This window comes from Schistocerca cancellata, chromosome 2 (genome assembly GCF_023864275.1).
Source record: "Schistocerca cancellata isolate TAMUIC-IGC-003103 chromosome 2, iqSchCanc2.1, whole genome shotgun sequence".
Classification (NCBI taxonomy): Eukaryota; Metazoa; Arthropoda; class Insecta; order Orthoptera; family Acrididae; genus Schistocerca; species Schistocerca cancellata.
The window spans coordinates 577077475-577105038 of record NC_064627.1 but is presented as its reverse complement, the minus strand read 5'-3'; the positions used below and the strand labels follow the sequence as shown (position 1 = coordinate 577105038).

Genomic DNA, 27564 nt, shown 5'->3' with positions numbered 1-27564 from the left:
TTGTCTTTCACAATTTTTAAGAACAAAGTGAGACTTAATATTTTTTTTAAATAAAAAATTAGATGAATCGACAATATAAAATAAAATTTAAATGACTTGACAATGTAAAAAAAATAAAAGTGAAATGACTTGACAGTATAAAAATAAAAATTTAAATGAACTGACAATATAATATTTAAATCCACATCACTAATGTGGTTCACTTACGTTTTAATAAATCAAATGCTATTCATTAATTCACTAAAATGAATAGGATTATGCCTTGTGCAAGTATAGGTCAGGACAGCATAGGGTTCACATGTTATTTACACACACATACATGCACACCTGTTGTCTATTCTACAAACTAACTACCCATAAACATGCATTACTCAATATTCTACTTCTATCCACTACTAGTTAAGCCCATAAGCTACTTCAATGCTATTTCAACACCGTGTATATACCACTACAACGTTGTTCTATTTCGTCCTCTTCTTGACGCTCGCGCCATACGTCTTGTCACATGATAAATATGGAGAACTTTCCTTAAACATACACATTAAAAAGAACAATGGTTATTTACACGCCAAAACATTTATACCAGTTCGCACACCTGAAAAAAGAGACTCGCAATTATACATTTATCATACTCATATATTCACACATAAAACAGTAAGAAAATTTCACCTAAAATTACGTTATCACAACAATTAATCACGCAGATGACTCTGAGAAGGTTAAAAATGTTTGCATTATACAGGTTATATTACATTTTCTTACCCATTTTGCTGCGATTTCGTTCCTTCTTTACGTTACCTTTCGCTTCCAAATCAGTTATTTCGCCTGTGGTGGTTATTCTGGATTCATTTCTAATGAATGGCAAAATTGTGGTCACCTCTATTCTGTAAAACAGTATCATCTTAACATATTGAACTTACAACAGACACAAAAGATCCGAATCCTCCTGTAGTTTAAATGACAAATGTTTTGCTTTATCCTTATTACCTTAAACCAAGCTTTCCTTCGTTCCCATAATCAAAATTATTTAATCATCCTCTACCTTCAAGAGGGAAATTTCCTCAGTACAAATCATATAGGCTGCAGTGCATCCCGCACCAGCGAAAACAGTAAGCTGTAATGCTCACAGCATCAGCAAAACACATAAACGTCGCTTTTCTAGGACAAGTATTAACGCAGAATAATTTTTTAGGCTTTGGCTCAACATCAATCAAGACTACAAAAAGGATCCATATTTCCGTTCCATTCTCCATTTGCTGAAAAGCTGCTCGTATTTGACTACCACAATAATATTTCAGAGCCACGTAAATTACACAAACCACGATTCTTCTTTCACCTTGAAGGGAATCAATATACTTACGAAATCCACAGACAGCACTTTACGTACTCAGCTATAAAGAACAAAAAAAAAGACATATATCATCAATATTAACATATCATCGCATATTGGAAGCCAATGGTTCAACAATCGTATTATCGCATCCTGTTTTCAAGATTCCAAACTTACTCATTCCTTTCTCAGAGTTCTCCTATCTTAAAATATTCATACAGCACGCATACTATAGTAAGAGATCCTCATTTATACTGACAGATATAGAATAGTAATAGATAGATAGTAGCACTGAAAGCAGAAAATCGGAAACAAGGCTACTAGCAGCTGGGGACCTGGGTTTGCCAGACCCATAATACCCACAGATCGGATATTCCCCTGAGTTTATGCACTAATTCAGCAACGATCTTGCTTTCCTCAGGAGCGACTCTTTTCAATTTACACACAAAAAAACATAAACAGCATTTTACTCGTTCACAAAGAAACCTTTTATCTTCACGTTTGAATCAAACTAAATCCTAATTGCACAAGGAGAGAAAAAAATTAAAACATCACTTCAATCCATCACATAGAAACATCTTTATCATTAATTTTTACTAACATATTATTCAAAATGCATACGTCACAAATTTAAACTAATCAATTCTTTCTCCTCACCGTCCCCTCTACTTCTCACTGTCCTTTCTACTCATTTGACATGTCGCTCATTTGTTCCGATTGGGCGCCTTCTGCGCTGATCGTTTGTCATTGCCGGTTTCGTTCATTTTCATTTGCTGGATTATGTCTAGGATTAGCCGGCCGAATTTCAACATCATGAGGTGCTCCGCCTACAGTCCTATTCCCACTGTATTCATCATAGTGTCGATTCTGGTTGTCGTACCTGTAGCGTTCACGATCTTGTCCACGTCCTCGATCATTTCTGTTGTTCCACCTGTGTTCGCGACTGTCACCCCAGTTTCTATACGGCCGGTCCCGATTATTGTTCCGTTCGCGTCGCGACGACCAGTCACGCCGTTGATTAGTAATACGGCCACGACTGCGGTCGCGCTGCTGTGCCCCGTAATAACTTTGTGCCTGATTAGGCGGGCATTCTCCTGTATTGTATTCCAACTCTTGGAGAAGCGTCTTAAACGTTTCCACGTCCTCTTTGCATCGTCCCGCAAGAATGACGTGCCGCAAGTGCATCGGCAATTTGGTGATGCATATCCTAATTAGTTCCGCAGGCCCGTATGGGTCGTATAAAAATTGATTTGCCTGCAGCATGTGTTCGAATAGACGTGCAGGGCTGCCGAAACCAGACTGGTTCAAATTTGGCAGCATAATTATGCCATGTTTGACCCTATCTTGTGCCGCTTCCGACCAATAGGCGGACAGAAAGGCTTGTCGAAACTCCCGAGTGGAGTTGCAGTGACGCGCTGCCGACCTCATGCGAATCGCCGGTTCGCCTTCCAAATAGCCACACATATATTCTATCTTATGTGAACTTGCCCAGTCGGGAGGAAGACAGAACTCAAATTGCTCGAGCCATGCTCGTGGATGTATTCCTTTTTGCGAATTTCGGAATATTTCAAACTTTCTCACCGTAAGGAAATGTTTGAAATCAAATCCCTGCATTTCCTCCTGGCGAGGCCCTTGAATGTTTCTGTTTCTCTCATGTCTGCCCCTTAAATTACATTCTTCCCTGTCGTCAAAATCTCCCTCGTGGCCGGAGTCCCTCTCTGCACTGTTCATCCGGCTATTTTTAGTGCTATTGGCGAGTTCGGAATCACACGCCATGCGGTTTTCCAGATGCGCCACGCGTTCTTGTAATTCGCCTGTTACAGCTTTGTGTTGTCTGTTCACTTCAAACTGTCCCTTCTGAAATCTAAGAAGCGAACGCACTTCTTCGGTCTCTGCGGCCGCTACCGGTGTAGTATTGTTCTCGCTTTCCGTCAGCTTCATCGTGCCTACAGTGTCCGCTAATGCCGCAATCTTATCATCAATTTGTCTCTTGTCCTCCGCCCCAGTCTGCTTCAATTGTTCTATATGCTGTTCCAACGCGTGGATCGCTAAACTGTTGTCCGCTATTGTGTTGCTAACGGACGTGGGACAATGCGTTTCCGCCTGCTGGACCCTCGAGATTACCTGCTGGTGTTCCCTTTGGCATTCTTCCCTCAGCTCTTCGAAATTCCTAAGTAGCCGTTCTTCGCATACTTTAGATTCTGAATCGCCCCTCCGCTTGCTCTGTTCTAAAGCTTGCAGACGATCATCGATTTGTTCAAATGTACGGCCTAATTCTTTCATAATATCACTTTTTATCTCACTTGCCAGATTGTTTATTCTTTGTGAGATATCATCGGACACTCTCTGCATCGACTTGTCGACTTTATTTGTCTGCTGGATTAGTTTTTCGTCTATTTGTTCGCCTAGCTCCCGGATCGATTTTTCAGATTTCTGCGTCATTTGTTCCCCTAGCTCGCGGATCGATTTTTCGGATGATTCTTTTTGTTCTCGGAACGATTTTTCTGATGATTCTTTTTGTTCTCGGAATGATTTTTCAAATGATTCTTTATTTTAATGCAATAAGGCTTTCATGAGTTCTGCCAAATCAATTTGGTTAGTTGGAGGCAAATTAATTTGTGGCTCTGATGTGAGCCCGTTCGTCCTGTCTTGCATTTCGTCTGAAGTATTCCCCATTGCATTTTCGGAACCGCCCGACGCGTTAACATTCGAAATTAAATTATCCCCTTGGTCCATGTTGGTTAGGTTGTCGGACCGCTTACTTTTAGTTTGGTTACGTGTCTGCATTAGTGCAATTTATAACCGGTATGCGACACACTAATCAAAATAAATGTGTCCCACAAAAATTACGACAGTCACACGAAAGATACCCAACCTAGTACGCACTTTTTTACACGCAATACAAATTTTTATCTTAGATCGAAACAGTGGAATTTACAAGCGAGAATAAAAAACACACAGACATATAAAACACACAAACATAAAAAACAAAACAAGACAAACAACGCAACGCCGATCAACAACGCCGTGAATCTTTTGAAAGTCTGCTCGGAAACAACGCAGAAGTTGTTTGAGCGCTGTAGGGAAAAAAAATAAGATTATAACACGCTCGCAATCTAACATTTCAGAGATTCCAGAGTCTAGCGGAATCACAGAACAGGGTCGCCATGTGTAACGTTGATACTTTAATTTGGTATGCTGAATTGTAATATTGTAACTTTAATTTTGGTATACTGAAATCGGAGCTAATAGACAATGAAAGTGGGTTAAAAGCCCTGATCTGTCTGGGGACATTAACCGTGGATTACTGGGCAACTGTTTCATCAGATATTTAGCAGACTAACACTAATGATAATCTTTTAATAGTCATACAAAACCGGTAAAATATATATATAAAAAGGAGAATTTAAATAAAAAGAAAGAAATCAGTTTATACTTGGAAATTTATTTTAAGATTGTTCATTGAAATTTCAGCATATTATACGTGAGTTATAACTGAGCTGGTGCCTTATTTACGATTGAAAAGAATGTGAGATTGTAATCTTACGGAACACATAAAATATGGAGCCAAGATTTGGGAAACTGCATACAACACTCCATTCATAAAATAACACACGAAGAACATTGAAACATAAGCAAGAAGAAATTAACCACAACCAACAGATTCAGTTTTTACCCAAAGAAATTACGTTCATATCACAATCCTGTCCGTCATGTAATTACCACACACTGGTATACTAAATTCATATTAACTCTTTGTGAAGTCTTCGCAAAAAGAATAGCTGAGGGCTACTTTGATGATTACACCACATGCTCCACGTGGTCAACTTGGTTTACACAAAGCGTATAACTCCACAATAATTTTGGTAATTAAAATAAATTCGATCGAAAAGCAATTGACAAAAGAAAAACCTTGAACTGGTTACTAACGTCTTACTATTAACCTGATGGGTCAAACAGTTATATAAGCACGTGGTACTGGTCTCGCAAAGTACACCCCACGTGGGTTGAACATAAAGAAAAGTATAAAGAAAAGTTGCTATATTAAAAAAAATATTCTCAAGACGAGACGTTATAATCACACAAACATTCGCATTTAAGATTGATGAACTTAGTTAGAGTTGCTGATCAACACGTGGTTCCAATTTACTCACAAAGTAGTAACAAAGCAACTACCCCAAAATAATCTGAATTTAACACGAGAATTACACTCCGCTGCACTTTAAGATAGCATTAGATATTTTAGAGCTAAACCTGAAATCAAGGTGATTAAATTTTCAGTTAGGCTGAACTTAAGAAATCCATTGTCCTACGGACTTAACAGACACGCGCTTAGCCGGAGATCTTACCACTTCAGACGCTCGCCACGGCCACACTGCAACTGCCTACCGCCGAGCGTGATTCCTGAGGGTGGCTCACAAAGACCAACGGAAGTGGCCAGAGGGGCAGTTTCCTATACCAACATGACAACGGACGGACAGGACCATACTAAGGATAGAAACCTCTTTGCTTTTAGGAAGCGTAGCTACCTGTTCCGACGTTGGTCCTACTGTTCTCTAGCAGACAGCCTTGTCTGCTACCCTCAAGCATGCAACTAGAAATACATATGCTCATTCATCCTCTCACACAAACGGGAAGGGGGATGACAGTATCTTATCATATACAGTATATAAAAGAAAGCGGATGTAGGTTCCGTATGAGACTGTGTGACATGAATTACATATAAGAATTACATATAAACTGTGCTTTAAAGTGTAGTAGTGTGATAGATCGTTCTTGTTTATGTGTAAAAGTAACACGTTCCACTGCTCAGTCTCCTCCCAGATAGTCAGAAACGCCACAGTACATTTAGAAGAGGAATTTATTCCATAAATGGCAACAGATTTAAGAAATTAAACATGAAAGGAATCCAACAGAGACCTTTCAACGTGATCACAGAAGTTGAGAAGTCAACTTATAACCAATTTTAACACAATACTTCTAGAAACGCGTTCAGAGAGTACAAACTCTGTGGTTTATTGGTGCTTTTCGACACTGATATGGACCTCCAAAATCTTTCAGTTGAATGGTATGCTTTGTAGTGAAATGAATGGCATCGCTGGGGACCAAATCAATAAAACGTATTTGTCACGAAACTTTCATCCGAAAATATTCCAAACGACGCCACAACAAGCGCTACGTGAATCACAGGCAATTTCCTTGTTGAGTGTACGCACTACTTTCGGTTAGGGTTGAGAGTTCCCTTCTCGCAATTTCTTCCCGAGGGTTTTTAAGTGGCCGTAGCGGCGTCATATTAAAATCCGAGACGCGTCTGCTTATACGTAGCCGGCAGTTTTTATTCCTGTTCACGTGAAGAGCGGTGTGTGTTGATTACATCTTTCATCTCTTTTGCCTTCCCACCGTGTAATTAGGTTACTGGCCGCTTGCCGTTGGTGTAAAGGCGAATGACGCACCGACGTCCTTTGCGGCTGCCAAGAAAACTAGTTCGATGCGCACGGTGTGTGCCAAGCGCAGTTCGCTAACTGGTCCTGGACATCTGCTGACAACAAATCACCGCTGACGTTAACCGACATCTTGCTTCTTTCCCTGACATGTAGATTCACCCAATCAAGAATCCCAAGCACTCACTGCGATGAAATTACATCCCAATGTCTTACAGGCAATAACAAAATGGATCACTACGGTTCCAATCCGGGTTCCATTGTCGCCGGAAGGTCGTCAGCTCCAGTTGGGAATCAAGTGTCCTTGGCTCATTACAGAAAAACTGTACATTTAAATCCGTACACCGGAAATTGCTGTTGAGATTAGCCTCCTCCCCAATCTTTCCTCTCTAGTCGGGGGAGGCGTCTGCAGTGAATGGTTGTTGGTATGCACCAGTGTGGTAATTATGCAACGACCATTTTCTCCTATGAGCCGTTTTAATGATTGCCGAGCGACAAGTTCCGATGGTGAACCCACAACTATCAGATTTAGAAGTTGGGAACAGTTTACATCAAGGAAAAGTGGTTAATACCGAACTACGTACCTTAAAACAAACAAATGCATTAATTATTTTTAATATTCAGCCGGCCGCGGTGGCCGAGCGGTTCTAGGCGCTTCAGTCCGGAACCGCGCTGCTGCTACGGTCGCAGGTTCGAATCCTGCCTCGGGCATTGATGTGTGTGATGTCCTTAGGTTAGTTAGGTTTAAGTAGTTCTAAGTCTAGGGGACTGAGACCTCAGATGTTAAGTCCCATAGTGCTTAGAGCCATTTGAACCGTTTTTTCAAATAATGCGGCAGAACATCCGGAAAGATTTTTATGAGATTACACCAGCCACTGAAACCTATAGATATTTAAAACACATTATTAATTTATATTTTAAACGAATCTAGGAATTCAGACATTTGCCTAGTGCGTCTAAGAGACTCTTCGTCTGGGTGGGAGATAAACAGTCCATTATCATTCTATGTTGAACCCTGAATGCGTATTACAAATGTAAGATAGGCAGCTGACTGATGTAACGCCACTGGCGAAAAGTGAGAGTTCCTTCCTCAGTATGGCGCTGGGAGGTAGTAGCATCCGCTGTCTGGCTCACCGGAGTTGGCGTTGCAATGCTATTAGGCGGATGATCCTCCGTTGCATGGCATCTTTGTGCGCTGCGTGTGTCGGCGAAGAACAGTCAGTCGGTGAAGCAAATGCAGACATCTCGGACAGATCAAGAATAAGCGACACCATACGGATTATAATGATCACTTCTTACTTGTGGGGACCCTTTTAGATCTTCAGTCTCCCCTTATTTGTAACTAGTGACATACTAGTTTTTCTCCGTTTAGAGCCATTAGCCAAAAGTAATGGGTAATTCTGGACAACGATGGAATCCATTACTGCTTTTTCAAGCTTCTTAATTTCTCCTAGTTCATCAGCGATCAATTTCGGCCTCCACGGATCGTTGAATTCCGCTTTTCTGTATAAACAAAAACCGCCCAAAGAGATTTTCAATCGTCTCCTGACGTCTTATGTCTTACCGTACAGTCTGCTGAGGCTAAGACCAACATAATGCTAAGTCGATTAGGCACGCCATTACAGTGGCGCTCAACCCGAGGTTAGCCAGTTCGAATCTTGGTAGTGGATGAAATTTAAGTTGCAAGTTTACGCCGCAAGGGGACGAGAGACGGCGGCGCAAAGTTCCTGATCACCTGTCTTTGCGCCAGTGTTCTGGATTAAATTCCAAATCTCTCCATAGTGCTCAATGAAGTGAGGTCATGCGACACTGCTGGTGGTGATGCGTCCATCGGACGTGCTCGCCAAACTCGGCGACCCACTTGGTGCTATTCGTGAGTAGTCTCCTTAATTTCCGTCAATGTATCAGCCTCCATTCGCTGTTCGATTTAACCGCACAGTATTAGCAAAAGCCACCCTACACTGCTGATTTGTTCCCCAGACATTATACACGCTAAGAAAAAAAAGAAAAGAAAAGACGAACCGCAACGGAATTATCCAAATGGGACGAACATCGGCAGATGCGATGTACATGTATAGAAAAACAAATGATTAAAATTTCTGAAAAAAATTGATGATTTTTCAAGAGAAAGAGATTCACAAATTGAGCAAGTCAATAACACGTTGGTCCACCTCTCGCCCTGATGCAAACAGTTATTCGGCTTGGAATAGATCGAGAAAGTTATTAGGTGCCCTTCAGGGGTATACCGTGCCAAATATGTCCAACTGGCGCGTTAGATCTTCAAAATCACGATGTGGTTGGAGGGTCCTGCCCAAATGCTCCAAACGATCTCAGATGGGGAGAGATCTGGCGACCTTGCTGGCCAAGGTACGGTTTGGCAAGCACGAAGACAAGCAGTGGAAACTCTCACCGTGTGTGGGCGGGCACTATCTTTGATAAAAAGCCCAGTATGGCTTGCCATGAAGAGCAATAAAACGGAATGTAGAATATCGTCGACATATCGCTGTGCTGTAAGGGCGCCGAGGATGACAACTAAAGCGGTACTGTTATGAAATGAAACGTCACCCCAGATCACCACTCCTGGTTGTCGGGTCATATGGCAAGTGACATGTTGGTGTCCCACCATTGTCCAGTGCGTCCCCAGACATGTCTTCGCTGGTTGTTGGGGCTCAGTTTGAAGCGGGGTTTGTCACTGAAGACATTTTTACTCCAGTCAATGAGATTCCAGGCAGAAGATGTGTCTGGAGATGCCTCGGACGGTGGTGGGATATCAGCCTGTCTGTCATCCGCCATACGGCCTCACAAACTAGAGTGATGGTCTGGGGCGCCGTTTCATTTATAGTAGGACCCCTTTGGTTGTTGCAGAGTGTTACTGGTAAAAGCATACTGGTTTTTATCATTTTTTTGAAACGCATGTCAGAGGCTAGTAACGTCTTGGTACAGCCACAAACCTCTATCTCCAGATAACGTAGTGAGGGTCACAGTCGGGCTGTGATCGATAGCGAGTGCTCACTACAGGACGCAGCGCATTTCTAAGGTGTCTCGTTAGCGGACTAAAAAATTGTTCACTACTTTCTGCTACTATTAGTGTGGAAGCTGTGCATAGGGTGATAACTGACGGACTCTGAGCGACACCTAATGTTTAGATCAATGGCTTCTGCGCAAGCGGGCACCTGCAAAAGGTGCATTACTAAAATATGTATGGTCCTTTATGCACACAGCCGACAGCGGTGTCTGAGGTGTGGGTACTACTCTGCAGATTCCTGCTGCGGCACACAGCAAGGCATTAGAAAATTATTCTTCTCTTTTAATAGCGGATGCGTTGTCCACGTGATGAACCAGTATGCGCACCTGCGCTAAAACATAATTCTGTATTTAAGAACACCATCGGAAGCGGTGTAAGACAGCGTTGCCTATGTGCATCTGTGACCCGGTGCTACACTGATTAAAATCACGTATCTAGAGATAATGACATTCGTTTTCTATTGATTGTAATAATCAAAGGAACATGGTTTTTGGCTATGAATACGAGTCCGTTCGTTGCGAGAAGTCATTCCAGTCCAAGACTTATTAGCCGTAACATGTACAAGCGCAATAGAATCAGCAGAGATCAAACGCCATAATGGAAATAATGGTACATCAGGAGCTAATGAACATCTCCGAGTTGACTCCAGTGACCCTACAGGTATGCATTTAAGATGATTTTTTCCATGTTTGTGTGTGCTCGCTACAGCTGCAATCTGACGATTAATTTCTTCTTCTTCTATTTCAGATATGATGGATGAATGTGGATTCGGAGTCGCGACTGCAATAACTCCATGACCTGACTGAATGATGATGCATTCGTCACCCCAGCTTTAGTGGGTTGAAATGTCCGTGGATGGGTTTGCTGCACAGGTGCCGTCCAATAACTAGTCCTCGTTCGAAGTCACTGAACTATCCTGACTACCCCATTCTTCTGTTATGGCTTCTCTTCTGAGAACACAATCCTCCGCGCCTCCTTTTATGATGGTGGTTTGAAAAGTTCTCTGAACGGAATAGAAAAAAAAATACTTATATCACTGAAACTTTTCATTTTTCAATGTAGTCTCTTTGTAGATTAATTCACTTGGTCCAACGATGTTCCAGTGCCTTGATCCCATCTCGAAAATAAGTTTCCTCCAGGCCTTCAAAATACTTGTCTTCTCCTGCTATCAAGTCTTCGTTTGATGTGAATCTTCGTCCACCAAGAAAAATTTTCAGTTCTGGCAAGAGATAGAAGTCTGACGGAATCATGTCAGGTGAATAAGGCGGGTGTGGCAACAAGTCATACCTTAGTTCGTGTAATTTTGCCATGGCGACGGCACATGTGTGCGGGCGCCCATTGTCTAGATGGAAAATGACTTTCTTCCTCGCTAAGCCTGGCCTTTTTTTGCGTCTCTTTTGTTGCAGTTTGTCCAGGAGGTTAGCACAGTATTCTCCAGTAATTGTTTGCCCAGTGGGGAATTAATCTACAAACAGAATCCCCTTTGCATCCCAGAACACTGATGCCATGACCTTTCCAGCCGAAGGAATTGCCTTTGCTTTCTTTGCTCACAGAGAACAGTGTGTTTCCCCTGCTTTGACTGTTGTTTTGACTCTGGGGTATATTAGTGCACCCAAGTTTCATCTGTGGTCACACACCGGCGCAAAAAATCTAGTTCGTTTATCCTAAAACGGGCCAATCTTTGTTCCAATATGTCCATTTTCGTGCGTTTTTGATCCAGCGTCAAGACTCGCAGCACCCATTTTGCAGAAAATTTTTTCATTTCTAATTCTTCAGTTAAAATGTGATATACCCTTTCACATGACATCTGACAAGCGTGAGCAATTCATGCACTTTCAATCGGCAATCCTCCATGACCATTTTGTGCACTTTTTCAATGATTTCTGGAGTAGTGACACATCTTGGCCGACCATTGCGCGGATCATCATCTAAGCTCTCCCGACCAAATTTAAATACATTTGTCCACTTGGCAACAGTTGAACATGAAGCAGCAGAGTCCCCCACTGTATTCTGGAAATCGGCATGAATGTTCTTTGCTTTCATACCCTTCTTTACGAAGTACTTAATCACTGCTTGCATCTCGAGTTTTTTTTCCATCTTCGCAAATCACTATGCGGGAACAACAACAGAGCCACGTCACCGCCACAGCTCTCTTCCCAGAGCACTGACGTGGCACGTGTTTACAGGCAACAGTCCAATGAATATCACGTGAACAACTCGTTGCGCTAGTGCTGATCTCTCGTGGTGATTCCAAGAACGTTTCAAACCACCCTGGTACACTGGCGGGTCCCCTCTCGTGGCTTCAAGTAGTCAACTTCGCATTACGTGGGAGTACCCGGATACTTTTGATCAGATAGTATAGTTCCTCAGGTGTCTTTCAGTTATTCTACTGTTCCGTCTGCCTTTTTTGCAATTATATTTATGTGAACAATCCACTTCAGACCACTCCAAATCGATACCACAGCTGTCACAGAGGGTACGGACACTGCACCTGTCAAGTCATCAACTTAATCCTCATACACAGTGAACAATTACTCAAACATGTAGCAGGACTTCATACTTTTGTCTAGGACGTATTAAGCCAGAAATAAATTAAAAATCGCTCAAATCCCCCGGCTCTGATCTACAATTGGTTGTAATTCAAAGGCCGTAACTGGAAATCCTCTCATACATATTCCCAACTTGGATACCTTCTACCTCACTATCAACTTTCCTAGTATATGGCTGATCAGAACTAGCCTCTACAATGTTCGGTCCTCAAACGACCCGCTGTACTCTTCGGGGTATTACACAAGAAAGGGGATACCATAATATCTGACGACTGATACTGGTTCCAGTGACCGAATGACGGCAGTAGTATTGATTTCATATCAGAAGCAACGTACTTCATAAAATCCAACAAATAACTGTACTTAATCCAAAAAAACATCAGCCTTTACATTCACAATGTCAAATTTTTAACAACAGCTTAAATTTTCTGTAATGGTATCGTGCCAGTGTTACTGCCTTACGTGTCCCCGAGCAGTAGAAACACGTTTTATAAAAGCCGAGAAACCGTTGTATTTAATTGAACAAAAAATTTATTTTAGACGCGAAAACATTAAGAAGTGTTTGAAAAAGATCTGTACGTTTTCTTTAGAGTAGTACACTACCAATGTTTCTGCACTGTCCGCAACTAACAGCAGGTGTTTTGTAGTTCACTGGGCCCTGATGGCAGCTTAAACCATGCACCAATGATTTAGGTTTTCGCATCCATACAGGGATCCTACGACTTTAAGTGTATCCCACTCAATGGCGATAACATAAACTAGTTAAAACAAGCTGCAGTACATTCATGAAAAATTCATGGAATAGTGGATATTAACTTATTATGCCTCCTGATTTAAGACTGTTTTTTGGTAATCTAATAGTAGATTGTAAGTTACCAGATATTAAAATACCGCTCAGAGTGAGACTAGTTTCTAAACTGTTTTTCTTCGACCTTTTGTTTGGGCATTTCATTTAGTCTAAGTTACATTTTAACACGTCTCCAAACAAAATAACGCAACAAACATTTGTAGCGCTGACGCTGTTCAGTCATAGATCGACACGCTTTCATGCGCTTGTAACGTACGTCGTTTTCACACATTTGTAAGGTACGTCGGAGGAAGCCAACAGATCACTTCCTGCACGATTCTTAGAGGAGATGTTAATGTGAGAATCATTCCCACGGTGCTAAGTCTTTTCCCAGGAGCTGCGTGCGAGACCTAAACATTGCGCCGTTGCATCAAACAAGGGAACTTGCCTACCGCTGCTGAGAAATATGGCTCACCAACTCATTTAACAGCTTCGAGGGGAATTACAATGTACAGACCTTGTCTGCCTCACGATACTTCTTTTGCGTCGTCATCAAAAAGCTGCACAATGCACATTAACAGACAGACAGAGAACCACCAAATTTTGTGAGCCTCTTAAGTGGTAGTCGACCCGAAGATAGATCTGAATTCCAAAGGACATGTTGCAAGGACATAAGGCAACTCTTATACCTTTGATGTCTTTTAATACTCTTATTAAAATTATCTGTCAGCTTTCTTAATCGAATCAACAAATCTCTTTCTTTTTTAAACTGGACCTTATAATTACAATCTGGGTGCTTTAGCTAGATGTAGAGCTTTGCTGCACTCTTGTAATAATACAATCCAAGAAAAGTAAAATTCCACGCCTTTTCTAAGTTTACACTACTTGTCTTAGTGAAGTTACGGAATCCTGAATAGGCATTACTATTCTCTAAGCATAATAATACTAGTGATGGCTATTATATGTGTGTGCACTAGTGGAAACGTGCGTTAAAATTTACAACGAAGCCTATGGTTTGAGAATGAACAATGTAGTGTGAAACTAGCTATCGCAAACAAAAATCTTTGGATCTAACTGTGACAGAAACTTACAAAAGTGTAAAAAAATAAATAAAATAAAATTTTAACCGTCGGGGTGGCAGAGCGCCACATGACCATGTCCTGAACTCTGAACGGAACCACGATTAGTAGTATAAAACGTATGTTTTGTTCCACAGATCCATAGTGAGGAGTCCTGAAGCATGCAGAACATGTCATAAAACAGGAATACATGATTTCCAAAGAAAGAGATATGCTAACTTTCCTCCCACACACGCTAAGTGAAGTGGTCCTCACAGATGTGGAATAAACCAAATGATCTGAAACGTATTATCATTTAAGAGGTAATAACAAGTCTGTCACAGACATGTTAAAGTATGTACTCTGAGATGTGTAGCCACTCACTGTCTGACAGAAAGCAGTTTACAGCACTTATTTACGTTGATCACATTGGTGCAGTGAAGATGTACAGACGTCAGATTTTACGTAACATTCATGTCCCAGTGGTAAAGCCGGTTTCCAACTGATCACCAAGGTTAAGTGCTGTCTGGCCTGGCTACCGCTTGGATGGGTGACTGTTTGGGCTCGCCGAGCGCTGTTGGCAAGCGGGGTGCACTCAGCCCTTGTGAGGCCAATTGAGGAGCTACTTGAGTGAGAAGAAGCGGGTCCGGTCACGACAGCTGACAACGGCCGGAGCGCGGTGTGTCGATCACATGCTCACCCAAACCGCATCCAGTGACGCCTATCGTCTGAGGATGACACGGCGGTCGGACGGAACAACTGGGCTTTCCGAGACCTCCTCGGACGGTGTTTTAGTGTATATAAATCAATTGGTTCTACTACGAAATTTGTCAATGAGGTAGGGAATGAACACCAATACAGAAATCTATTAGTACCTAAACGCTGCTGTAAAGTTATTCAAAATGATGCTTCTGAATAATGAGCACTTTGTGTAGATTATTTATATATATATAGTACTGACTGTCTGAACTAAACTGTTGGTTTGAAAAAGGGATGTAGGCTATTATTTATGACAAATTCAATTAAGGAGTAAATATATTGAGAATCATTAGTTGGAATCCATAGTTGCTTGAATAGGCATCTACGGCACGTTCTTGACTCCACTCTTCGGCTTGAGAGGTACCCCAAAGAATGTTCCCATATGGAGCAAATATGGACTAAGACTAGCATACTAGCTGTTTCATTTTTATATGAACAGAGCCCCCAGACATGGTTTCTGATCTTGCGGAACAGCACGATAACGATGCGAGCACGCAAGGCATACACCCTACAACAACAAAAATGACGCACCACGAAGGAATTGTCTGATTGGAAGGGAAATCGGTAAATGTGATGTACATATACAGACGAACAAATGATTACAATTTCAGAAAGACTGGATGATATAGTCAAGAGAAAGAGCTTCACAAATTGAGCTAGTCAATAACACGTTGGTCCACCTCTGGCCCTTATGCAAGCAGTTATTCGGCTTGACATTGATCGATTGAGGTGTTGGATGTACTGCTGAGGGATATCGTGCTAAATTCTGTCCAACTGAAACGTTACGTCGTCAAAATCTCGAGCTGATAGAGAGACGCTGCACATAAAGTCCCAAACGTTCTCAGTTGGGGAAAGATCCGGCACCCTTGCTGGCCAAGTTAGGAATTGACAAGCAGCACAAAGACAACCAATAGAAACTCACGCCGTGCGCGGGCGGGCATTGTCTCGCTGAAATGGAAGCCCAGTATGCGTTTGCATGGAGGGCAACAAATTAAGCGTAGAATATGGTCCACGTGCCCTCTGCTGTAAGTGTGCCGCGGAAGAAAACCAAAGGGATCCCGCTATGAAATGAAATGTACCCCAGACCACCACCCCTGGTTACTGGACGCGCGGCTCCACCCCGTCGGATGTTCGAGTCCTCCCCCGGGTATGGGTGTGTTCTTTGTCCTTAGCGTAAGTTAGTTTAAGTTAGATTAAGTAGTCCGTAAGCATAGGGATTGATGACCTCAGCCGTTTGGTCCCACAGGAAGTTACAAAAAAAAAAAATTCTGGTTGTCGGGCTGTATGACGAGCGACAGTCGTGTTGGTACCCTACGGCTGTATGTCTTCAGACATGTCTTCGCTTGAAACTTCCTGGCAGATTAAAACTGTGTGCCCGACCGAGACTCGAACTCGGGACCTTTGCCTTTCGCGGGCAAGTGCTCTACCATCTGAGCTACCGAAGCACGACTCACGCCCGGTACTCACAGCTTTACTTCTGCCAGTATCTCGTCTCCTACCTTCCAAACTTTACAGAAGCTCTCCTGCGAACCTTGCAGAACTAGCACTCCTGAAAGAAAGGATATAGCTGAGACATGGCTTAGCCACAGCCTGGGGGATGTTTCCAGAATGAGATTTTCACTCTGCAGCGGAGTGTGCGCTGATATGAAACTTCCTGGCAGATGGTAGAGCACTTGCCCGCGAAAGGCAAAGGTCCCGAGTTCGAGTCTCGGTCGGGCACACAGTTTTAATCTGCCAGGAAGTTTCATATCAGCGCACACTCCGCTGCAGAGTGAAAATCTCATTCTGGAACATCCCCCAGGCTGTGGCTAAGCCATGTCTCCGCTATATCCTTTCTTTCAGGAGTGCTAGTTCTGCAAGGTTCGCAGGAGAGCTTCTGTAAAGTTTGGAAGGTAGGAGACGAGATACTGGCAGAAGTAAAGCTGTGAGTACCGGGCGTGAGTCGTGCTTCGGTAGCTCAGATGGTAGAGCACTTGCCCACGAAAGGCAAAGGTCCCGAGTTCGAGTCTCAGTCGGGTACACAGTTTTAATCTGCCAGGAAGTTTCATATCAGCGCACACTCCGCTGCAGAGTGAAAATCTCATTATGTCTTAGCTTGTCAATCGGGGCTCAAGTCGAAGCGAGACTCATCACTGAAGATAACTACAGCAGTCAATGAGATTCCATGCCGAATGTGCCCGTTACCACCGCAAACTGGATTGTTGGTGTACAAGGGCGCCGTGAGGTCAGTTCCCCTTCTGTGAGCCGACTATTAATGATCCTTGTGATCACTGACGTTCGGATCAATGGTAATGACGAATCCGGGGATCTAAGTGCCCTTCTGACGATTGCTCGGTTATTATGTTCTGTCTTCAGTCCGGAACCGCGCTGCTGCTAAGGTCGCAGGTTCGAATCCTGCCTCGGGCATGGATGTGTGTGACGTGCTTAGGTTAGTTAAGTTTAAGTAGTTCTAAGCCTAGGGGACTGATGACCTCAGATGTTAAGTCCCATAGTGCTTAGAGCCATCTGAACCATTTTTTGTGTTCAGTCGTCTCTCTAGGTCGACTGCTTCCTTCTTGACGATGTGTTCAGCCATGGTTCACCCATTCCTGTCAACATCGTCGAATAGTGGCATCTCTCCTATTCAAATGTCGAGCGATTCGCCGATTACTCCAACGGGATTCTTTGAGCCCAACTTCCTCTCTCAAATGCTGACATCCGCATACATTGTTCACGCGCCTGTCTGTGAAGCATAGTTACTGTCCATCTGAGGACACGGAATAAAATTTTATGCCCTGGCATCGACATGTCCCCTGTTTACTCTCCTAGTCAGCAGCGCGGCGAAACAGCTCAGCAGCGTCACACATTCATCCATCGACAGCCAGAGTTTACAACTTTGCATTTTCCGTCGATGCATATATGAATATCAATATGGGACCAATCTGTGTAACTCCTCCTTGGTGCACCGTTTTTTCTTTTCCTTAGAGTGTAAATCGAAGAGTCATTGATTGCCACCAAACACGCCAATGAGGCACGAAATGTGATGTCACCACAAAAATGATAAATGTGTCAAATACTCAACATTATACTGCCGTCATGAGTGTCGAGGAAATTCTGGAGCACTGTTAATTTGTGACATTGTCTGCTTCTGCATGTCGCCGGTGGCTTCGCTCACGGATTTCCTTTCGCGAGATAGCGTGATGACTAACAGCCGGCCAAATTCAAGTAATCAGCACAGTGGCATGCCGACTGAAAACCAATCATGTTGTTGCGATGAATCTCGTGTGATTTCAGACAAGAGTCAGACTGGAGTGCATGCGAGACACTAGACAAGTCGTACACTGAACGCATGGTGCGGTGGTTTCGGGTGCCGTTGGATACCAGTGCCGATCCCGGATACTCCTAACTGCGAGAACACTCAGCAAAACGTGTTTCTAGATCCACATTATAATCTACAAAACAGTGTGACGTGCGTGGCAGAAGGTACTTTCCATTACACCACTGATTAGAGTTTCTTCCCAATCCCTCCGCAACTGGAACGCAGTTAGGAGGAGTGCTTAAACGAGTCGGTATGCGCTGGAATCGGTCTTGTCAACGCTATTCCTACGGGAGTGATACGTAGGGTGATTGTAGTGTATCACTAGCCTTCTTACTCAATGCTGGTTCTTGCAATTTTGTAATCAGCCTTTCACAGGATACTGGGCATCATTTTTTAAGCGTCAGTCAGTGAAGCATTTCCGTAAGACTTCCAAGTGTCTGAACAAAACTACGAACAGTTGTGTTGTCCTTCCTTGAATACGTTCAGTATCCCCTGTACTGTATTCTGTTTGGTTTGGGTCCCATTTTATTAAGGAATATTCTAAGAGGGATCGCACGAATGTTCTGCAGCCAGTCTCCTTTGCAAACTGATTGTATATTTCTAGAATCTTACCAGTGTACCGAAATCTGCTAGCGTCAGTACCCGCACCCGAGTCAATGCAGTCGTTCCATTTCAAGTCTATTTCTTGCTGGCTCCAATGAGACGACGCTCCTTCATACTCTGCACGAAGATGGAGCCGCTTCTTCGCTGGCCTGGTGCGCCAACCGTTGAATTTGTCAAAAATTTCTTCTATCGATTACTTGCTCTATCACTCAACCAATTATTTTATTCATAGCTATTATTTTTCAGCAACTGTACTGTATGTATCAGAATAAAATTCAGTAGGTTTCTGAAGATGACAGACGAATTTGTTGAACCGATAAAGTGAAATAAAAATATCTATGTGACTGGTGACTGAATTTCATTCTGATACTTAACCAATTGCCATTATTAAATGTACTACCGTAGAAGGCATCGGGTACGCTCTCAAATTTGGTATATTTTGCTACCGCGACGTGCTTACCAGACCACGTGTTAATTTTGCCAAATACCGAATGTGCGCATGCAATGTTGTTCTACTGCATTGCGCATTTAATCACACATTTTTGGCTCTGGAGTTTCTGGTCAGAGCAAATTTTGCTGATTTCTGATAATTCCTTACAGTATATACCTGTTCCAAACAAGACGAGGAGAATATACAGGATGGAGTGCGAAATTTGTGACAAACAGCGTGCGTGGTCTCTCACCATCCTGCGCCGCCAGTATATCGTGAGTGGAAAGAGTCGCCATTCGACGGCTGCGGTCTGTTGCCTTCATTTACTTACGAGCTGTTCCTTCCCTGGAGCGGTGGATATGCCAAGCCACTTCGGCATGTTCGAGGTCGTACCGGGACCTGCAAACTGAATAGTTACTGCTAAAAGGCTGGGCTGGCTTTGTCGCCTTGCCTAACCACAACGGATTTTCCCACCGACACAAAGGAATGTGCTTGTAGCTTACTCTAACAACTCTTAGCTTGAGACAGTTTCAACTATGAATCACTCATAGGTAATATTAGCACGGGAAATGCCAGTGTCGCTAACCTCCGTAAACAGATATTATTTAGAAGCGTGGCAGTGTATCGCACATAGCACAATATTATTCATTTTTTTGCTCTGTACAATGTAATATTACTTTTGTCCCTCAATTAATGCTTTCCGATAACTGCTAAACACTGTTTTAGAATCGAAGACGTCGCTTAAGACAAATGTCGTCTCTGAACAAAACAATGTCACTGAAATTGTAAAAGAGATGAGACTGCGTGCCACTCTGGTTTCGGTCGTCGCCCATATTGAATGCGCTATTTATCTATAGAGCAAATAATTTACCATTGCTATAGGACGGAAGGATAGCCGAAATTCGTAACTTCATGAGGACAGTGAACGCTGCTTCAACTAATTATACGAGGAAAACGTCCAAACCGACCATCCCTTTGAAACAATATACATGTAACACGTTTATACAAAATAAAAACTCGCCATCACTTCGACAGGTCGACAAATCGGTCTAAGACATTTATGCAAAATCTAACAGCGGGATCTACACTCCTGGAAATTGAAATAAGAACACCGTGAATTCATTGTCCCAGGAAGGGGAAACTTTATTGACACATTCCTGGGGTCAGATACAACACATGATCACACTGACAGAACCACAGGCACATAGACACAGGCAACAGAGCATGCACAATGTCGGCACTAGTACAGTGTATATCCACCTTTCGCAGCAATGCAGGCTGCTATTCTCCCATGGAGACGATCGTAGAGATGCTGGATGTAGTCCTGTGGAACGGCTTGCCATGCCATTTCCACCTGGCGCCTCAGTTGGACCAGCGTTCGTGCTGGACATGCAGACCGCGTGAGACGACGCTTCATCCAGTTCCAAACATGCTCAATGGGGGACAGATCCGGAGATCTTGCTGGCCAGGGTAGTTGACTTACACCTTCTAGAGCACGTTGGGTGGCACGGGATACATGCGGACGTGCATTGTCCTGTTGGAACAGCAAGTTCCCTTGCCGGTCTAAGAATGGTAGAACGATGGGTTCGATGACGGTTTGGATGTACCGTGCACTATTCAGTGTCCCCTCGACGATCACCAGTGGTGTACGGCCAGTGTAGGAGATCGCTCCCCACACCATGATGCCGGGTGTTGGCCCTGTGTGCCTCGGTCGTATGCAGTCCTGATTGTGGCGCTCACCTGCACGGCGCCAAACACACATACGACCATCATTGGCACCAAGGCAAAAGCGACTCTCATCGCTGAAGACGACACGTCTCCATTCGTCCCTCCATTCACGCCTGTCGCGACACCACTGGAGGCGGGCTGCACGATGTTGGGGCGTGAGCGGAAGACGGCCTAACGGTGTGCGGGACCGTAGCCCAGCTTCATGGAGACGGTTGCGAATGGTCCTCGCCGATACCCCAGGAGCAACAGTGTCCCTAATTTGCTGGGAAGTGGCGGTGCGGTCCCCTACGGCACTGCGTAGGATCCTACGGTCTCGGCGTGCATCCGTGCGTCGCTGCGTTCCGGTCCCAGGTCGACGGGCACGTGCACCTTCCGCCGACCACTGGCGACAACATCGATGTACTATGGAGACCTCACGCCCCACGTGTTCAGCAATTCGGCGGTACGTCCACCCGGCCTCCCGCATGCCCACTATACGCTCTCGCTCAAAGTCCGTCAACTGCACATACGGTTCACGTCCACGCTGTCGCGGCATGCTACCAGTGTTAAAGACTGCGATGGAGCTCCGTATGCCACGGCAAACTGGCTGACACTGACGGCGGCGGTGCACAAATGCTGCGCAGCTAGCGCCATTCGACGGCCAACACCGCGGTTCCTGGTGTGTCCGCTGTGCCGTGCGTGTGATCATTGCTTGTACAGCCCTCTCGCAGTGTCCGGAGCAAGTATGGTGGGTCTGACACACCGGTGTCAATGTGTTCTTTTTTCCATTTCCAGGAGTGTATATTCCGTGTGGCTTTGCTAAAGGTACTGTGCCTACTTCTCAGTTACATTGTAATTATGGTGGTACCGACGAGATGATACTAGTTAATGACAGTGGTACTAAAATACGGTTAGGGCTTTTTTTCATTGCCCATTTATTAAATTCACAGAGAACACAACGGGGCATAAGCCACACAGTCAACCGAGGTGACTTTGTATAACGTTTCCACTCTTTTGAAAATACTTGACAGAAAATAAATTACACATCACAACAGACATTGTAACAGTTTACATACATATTTACTGAGTATCTGTGCAAGTGAAAATGTACACTAATTATGACCTGTTGCAGTAAAAAACAAAGGACAATTTTGAAATACGAAGTAGAAATGACAGAGTTAATAAAATTGTCACTTTTAGTACAAAATAATGCAATCAGGTGGAACACCAGGTTTTTGAAACAAAAGTAATTGTTCAAACGGCTTTGAGCACTATGGGATTTAACATCTGGGGGCATCAGTCCCCTAGAACTTAGATATACTTAAACCTAACTAACCTAAGGACATCATACACATCCATGGGCGAGGCAGGATTCGAACCTGCGACCGTAGCGGTCACGCGGTTCCAGACTGAAGCACCTAGAACCACTCGGTCACAGCGGCCGGTGAAACAAAAGTAGTAAGTGGTAGAAGGATACCCTGACTGGTAAAAAGTTACCCTGAAAGATTGCATTACAATTTAACATTCTGCGCAGTACATTGCTACACAGAGACGTAGGTGTGAAACATATGAAATAACACCTGCCTTTGATGGGTTTTATGTCCATGCGTGACTTCCTCGCGCCTACGTAGTTCATGTTTTGTAGGTAAAAGCTGGCAGGACTCTTGCTCTAACACCTGAATTTGTGTTTATTTGATTGGTTTATGGCTACTTTGTTTTTGTTATACTTTCCTGGAATCCTAATACTTTCCTAGCGCAGAGCATCTTTGTTTTAGTGACACATGGATGAAACCCAATGAAAATTTGGACTTACTCATTTGAACTGCTGCAATACTTGGCTGATAAGCTGGCTTGTAAGGAAAACTGGTGTAGAGCTGCCTATTATGGTACCAAATAGCATAGAAATGAACCATTTATTGAAACTCGATACTAAATTGTCGTGTGCTAATCATAACAAGAGACAAGTTGGTCTCTTTTATCCCACTACTGCACATAAACAAAATCACATTGCACTGCGATTATGTTGCCAAAAGAGACGCAGACATAGCTAGAACAACAGATATCTCAAACAAATAAGAAATAAATAAACTAGCAAATTAACTCGGATAAAGGAAAGCGAAACCTCCACTATTCAGTTACAGTTTTCAGCGTGCTTAGGATTCAGAGAGAAGAAGAGGAGTGTTACAAAATTAACAGCTGGAATTTGTTAAAAAAATCTAACAGCAAAACTGATCAGGGGAAGCTCGCGAGAGAGTATAAAAATGGTGCAAATATACAACCAGTGAAGTTATTGTGCTGTGAAATCGTGTGCGCTCTCACAGACTGATGTGGTTCTGTGTGTCGAGTGTCAATGCAACGCTAATAGAATATTTCTAATTACAGGAGACTTTTTTATAACTACTTTTTATAACTCATGTCAGAAGTACCAATACAAAGAAACAAAAAAAATTATAGGATACGTAAAACAAACTTAAAGTAATGTCAGGGTATAAGCTCATCCAATCACTAATGACAAAAGCTATCAACCTCACGAGTATTTGGAGCTGCTTGAAATATGTAGATTTTCTTCGGTGCAGAGCCGGCAGCAGAGCAAGTGATCCGTAGTTTGGGCTTCTCAGCAGACGCAATTGGTGGCAATGACTGGAAATCTTCATTTTTGGAGATTACTTGTGGATTTTGCAACTCCCAGACGTAGGTCATTCAGAGAACGCCATTTAGTCCACTTCTGTTGGTGACAAGGAAGGGGATTTTCAGATGGTTACTCTAGGGATAATCATGTATTGCTTCTGCTTTCCATACTCCCATTTTTGCTTTGTATGGAGCCATTTCCAAGATGTTGCTACTTTTAATCAAGTTTTTCCTGGACCTCTATCTCTTGACAGTTGGTGCACAACTATGTAATGGATGGCTGGGCTTGGTGACCAAGTTTGTTCTTTCCACAATGGCAGTAATTTCACTACGTCTGTCTGGGAAAGCAACGCCTGCCAGGTGGTACACTTTGTAGGCCGCAGCCGTCCAGTGAAAATCCAGTACGGTTTGCCGACTTCCTTGTCGTGTGCAGGCTTGTACCAGGCAGGCATGCGTATTCTGCCACGGAGTTGCAGACCGGTAAGACCGATCCCAGAATGAATTTTCACTCTGCAGCGGACTGTGCGCTGATTTGAAACATCTTGGCAGATTAAAATTGTGTATCCGACGAGAATTCGAACCTGAGCCCTTTGCCTATCAGAAGCAAATCCTCTACCGACTGAGCTGTCCGAACACGAGTCACGACCCGCCCTCACAGCTTTACTTCTGCCAGTTCCTCATCTCCTGCCTTCCAAACTTCGCCTCATCTCCTACCTTCTAAATTTCATAAAGTTCTCCTGCATACCTCTCGAGACTAGGACTCCAGAAAGAACGGAAATAACTGGTAGGATATGAAGTACTGGCGGAAGTGTTACAGTGAGGGCGGAACGTGACTGGTGTTTGGATAGCTCAATCTGTAGAGCACTTGCTAACGGAATGCAGAAGTCTCAGTTTCGAGTCCCGGACCGGCACACAGTTTTAATGTGCCAGGAAAATTGATGAGACGCTGGTTCGTAAAGTTTGAGGCTTAAAGCACGCTGTACTGCTCATTATCTTCCTTCGGGTGTTGTCTCATGGCAATGCCGTTTGTAAGTCAATATGCGATCAAGTGTGATAGCTCAATATTTTGGTTATGTTGTAATATCCAGTTGTACTCCTTGCCACGAAGCATGGAGCTTACGATGCTCCAAGTCTGTAAGGTGCAAAACAGACTGCACTTTGTTAATACGTGTGCCAGTTCATATCTGTTACTATTTAAAAACATTAATAATTTGACAGCAAAAGTTTAGTCAAAACCGCATGAGAGTGAAGGTTACAGTAAAGGATCAACGAACTGAACAAAATTGTTCTTGGGCCGTTTTACTAATCAAATCATGAATTTGAACATTCTGAAAGAAATCTTTACAATTGAGGTGTATATTCACAATTAATCTGAATATGGGGGGTAAAGTGAGGCCTCAACACAACTGTCGCGCAAACGAAATGCAGTAGGATGTGTCTTACATCAGAGCTGACAATGTTGAGTGTTTATGGAAAAAGTTCAAGGCAATCGTAAAATGCGTTTTAGACAGGTACGTGCCGAGTAAAACTGTGAGGGACGGGAAAAACCCACCGTGGTTCAACAACGAAGTTAGGAAACTACTGCGAAAGCAAAGAGAGCTTCACTCCAAGTTTAAACGCAGCCAAAATCTCTCAGACAAACAGAAGCTAAACGATGTCAAAGTTAGCGTAAGGAGGGCTATGCGTGAAGCGTTCAGTGAATTCGAAAGTAAAATTCTATGTACCGACTTGACAGAAAATCCTAGGAAGTTCTGATCTTACGTTAAATCAGTAAGTGGCTCGAAACAGCATATCCAGACACTCCGGGATGATGATGGCATTGAAACAGAGGATGATACGCGTAAAGCTGAAATACAAAACACCTTTTTCCAAAGTTGTTTCACAGAGGAGGACCGCACTGCAGTTCCTTCTCTAAATCCTCGCACAAACGAAAAAATGGCTGACATCGAAATAAGTGTCCAAGGAATAGAAAATCAACTGGAATCACTCAACAGAGGAAAGTCCACTGGGCCTGACGGGATACCAATTCGATTCTACACAGAGTACGCGAAAGACCTTGCCCCCCTTCTAACAGCCACGTACCGCAAGTCTCTAGAGGAATGGAAGGTTCCAAATGATTGGAAAAGAGCACAGGTAGTCCCAGTCTTCAAGAAGGGTCGTCGAGCAGATGCGCAAAACTATAGACCTATATCTCTGACGTCGATCTGTTGTAGAATTTTAGAACATATTTTTTGCTCGAGTATCATGTCGTTTTTGGAAACCCAGAATCTACTCTGTAGGAATCAACATGGATTCCGGAAACAGCGATCGTGTGAGACCCAACTCGCTTTATTTGTTCATGAGACCCAGAAAATATTAGATAAAGGCTCCCAGGTAGATGCTATTTTCCTTGACTTCCGGAAGGCGTTCGATACAGTTCCACACTGTCGCCTGATAAACAAAGTAAGAGCCTGCGGAATATCAGACCAGCTGTGCGGCTGGATTGAAAAGTTTTTAGCAAACAGAACACAGCATTTTGTTATCAATGGAGAGACGTCTACAGACGTTAAAGTAACCTCTGGCGTGCCACAGGGGAGTGTTATGGGGCCATTGCTTTTCACAATATATATAAATGACCTAGTAGATAGTGTCGGAAGTTCCATGCGGCTTTTCGCGAATGATGCTGTAGTATACAGAGAAGTTGCAGCATTAGAAAATTGCAGCGGAATGCAGGAAGACCTGCAGCTGATAGGCACTTGGTGCAGCGAGTGGCAACTGACCCTTAACACAGACAAATGTAATGTATTGCGAATACATAGAAAGAAGGATCCTTTATTGTACGATTATATGATAGCGGAACAAACACTGGTAGCAGTTACTTCTGTAAAATATCTGGGAGTATGCGTGCGGAACGATTTGAAGTGGAATGATCATATAAAATTAATTGTTGGTAAGGCGGGTACCAGGTTGAGATTCATTTGGAGAGTCCTTAGAAAATGTAGTCCATCAACAAAGGAGGTGGCTTACAAAACACTCGTTCGACCTATACTTGAGTATTGCTCATCAGTGTGGGATCCGTACCAGATCGGGTTGACGGAGGAGATAGATAAGGTCCAAAGAAGAGCGGCGCGTTTCGTCACAGGGTTATTTCGTAACCGTGATAGCGTTACGGAGATGTTTAGCAAACTCAAGTGGCAGACTCTGCAAGAGAGGCGCTCTGCATCGCGATGTAGCTTGCTCGCCAGGTTTCGAGAGGGTGCGTTTCTGAATGAGGTATCGAATTTATTGCTTCCCCCTACTTATACCTCCCGAGGAGATCACGAATGTAAAATTAGAGAGATTCGAGCGCGCACGGAGGCTTTCAGACAATCGTTCTTCCCGCGAAACATACGCGACTGGAACAGAAAAGGGAGGTAATGACAGTGGCACGTAAAGTGCCCTCCGCCACACACCGTTGGGTGGCTTGCGGAGTATAAATGTAGATGTAGATGTGGATGAAGCATGGAGTGGAATTTTAGTAGTGAGAGCGTACACAAAAATTCTGGCAAAAGAACATTTATTAGATTGGTAAATTAAATTGCACACATGAGCGTTTATAGTGAGTTATATGATGGTTGCTGTTCCCTGCAATCTATTACGTTGAATATTAATTAACCCTACAACTTTAAGTATGATTGAATCACGAACACTTACAATCACATGCCGGAAATCATGCGCAATATATATGCTCTCGTGAAAGGGATACTAAACAAGATGAACTGAATCACAATAAACTCAACACAGCTTCACGTATTTGATTAACAGGTCAACTGAACAATAGCCTACACCGTCCCTGGATTTTAAGGCATTTAACAATCGCGAGTTAGCAAGTAAAATTTGTCACACACGATAATAAACTATGAACGATGAAGGGAGCCATTTACTTTGACTAGCTGTGAAAAACTTGCAGAAAACACTACATTAACTTCTC

The 27564-nt window shown here is 43.3% G+C and overlaps 1 protein-coding gene across 2 annotated transcripts in view; it reads right to left on the bottom strand.

Annotated features, from left to right (window-relative positions):
- Positions 1-27564, bottom strand: part of LOC126162181 (inositol polyphosphate multikinase) — a 362534-nt gene that overhangs the window by 195164 nt on the left and 139806 nt on the right. The window lies entirely within an intron of this gene.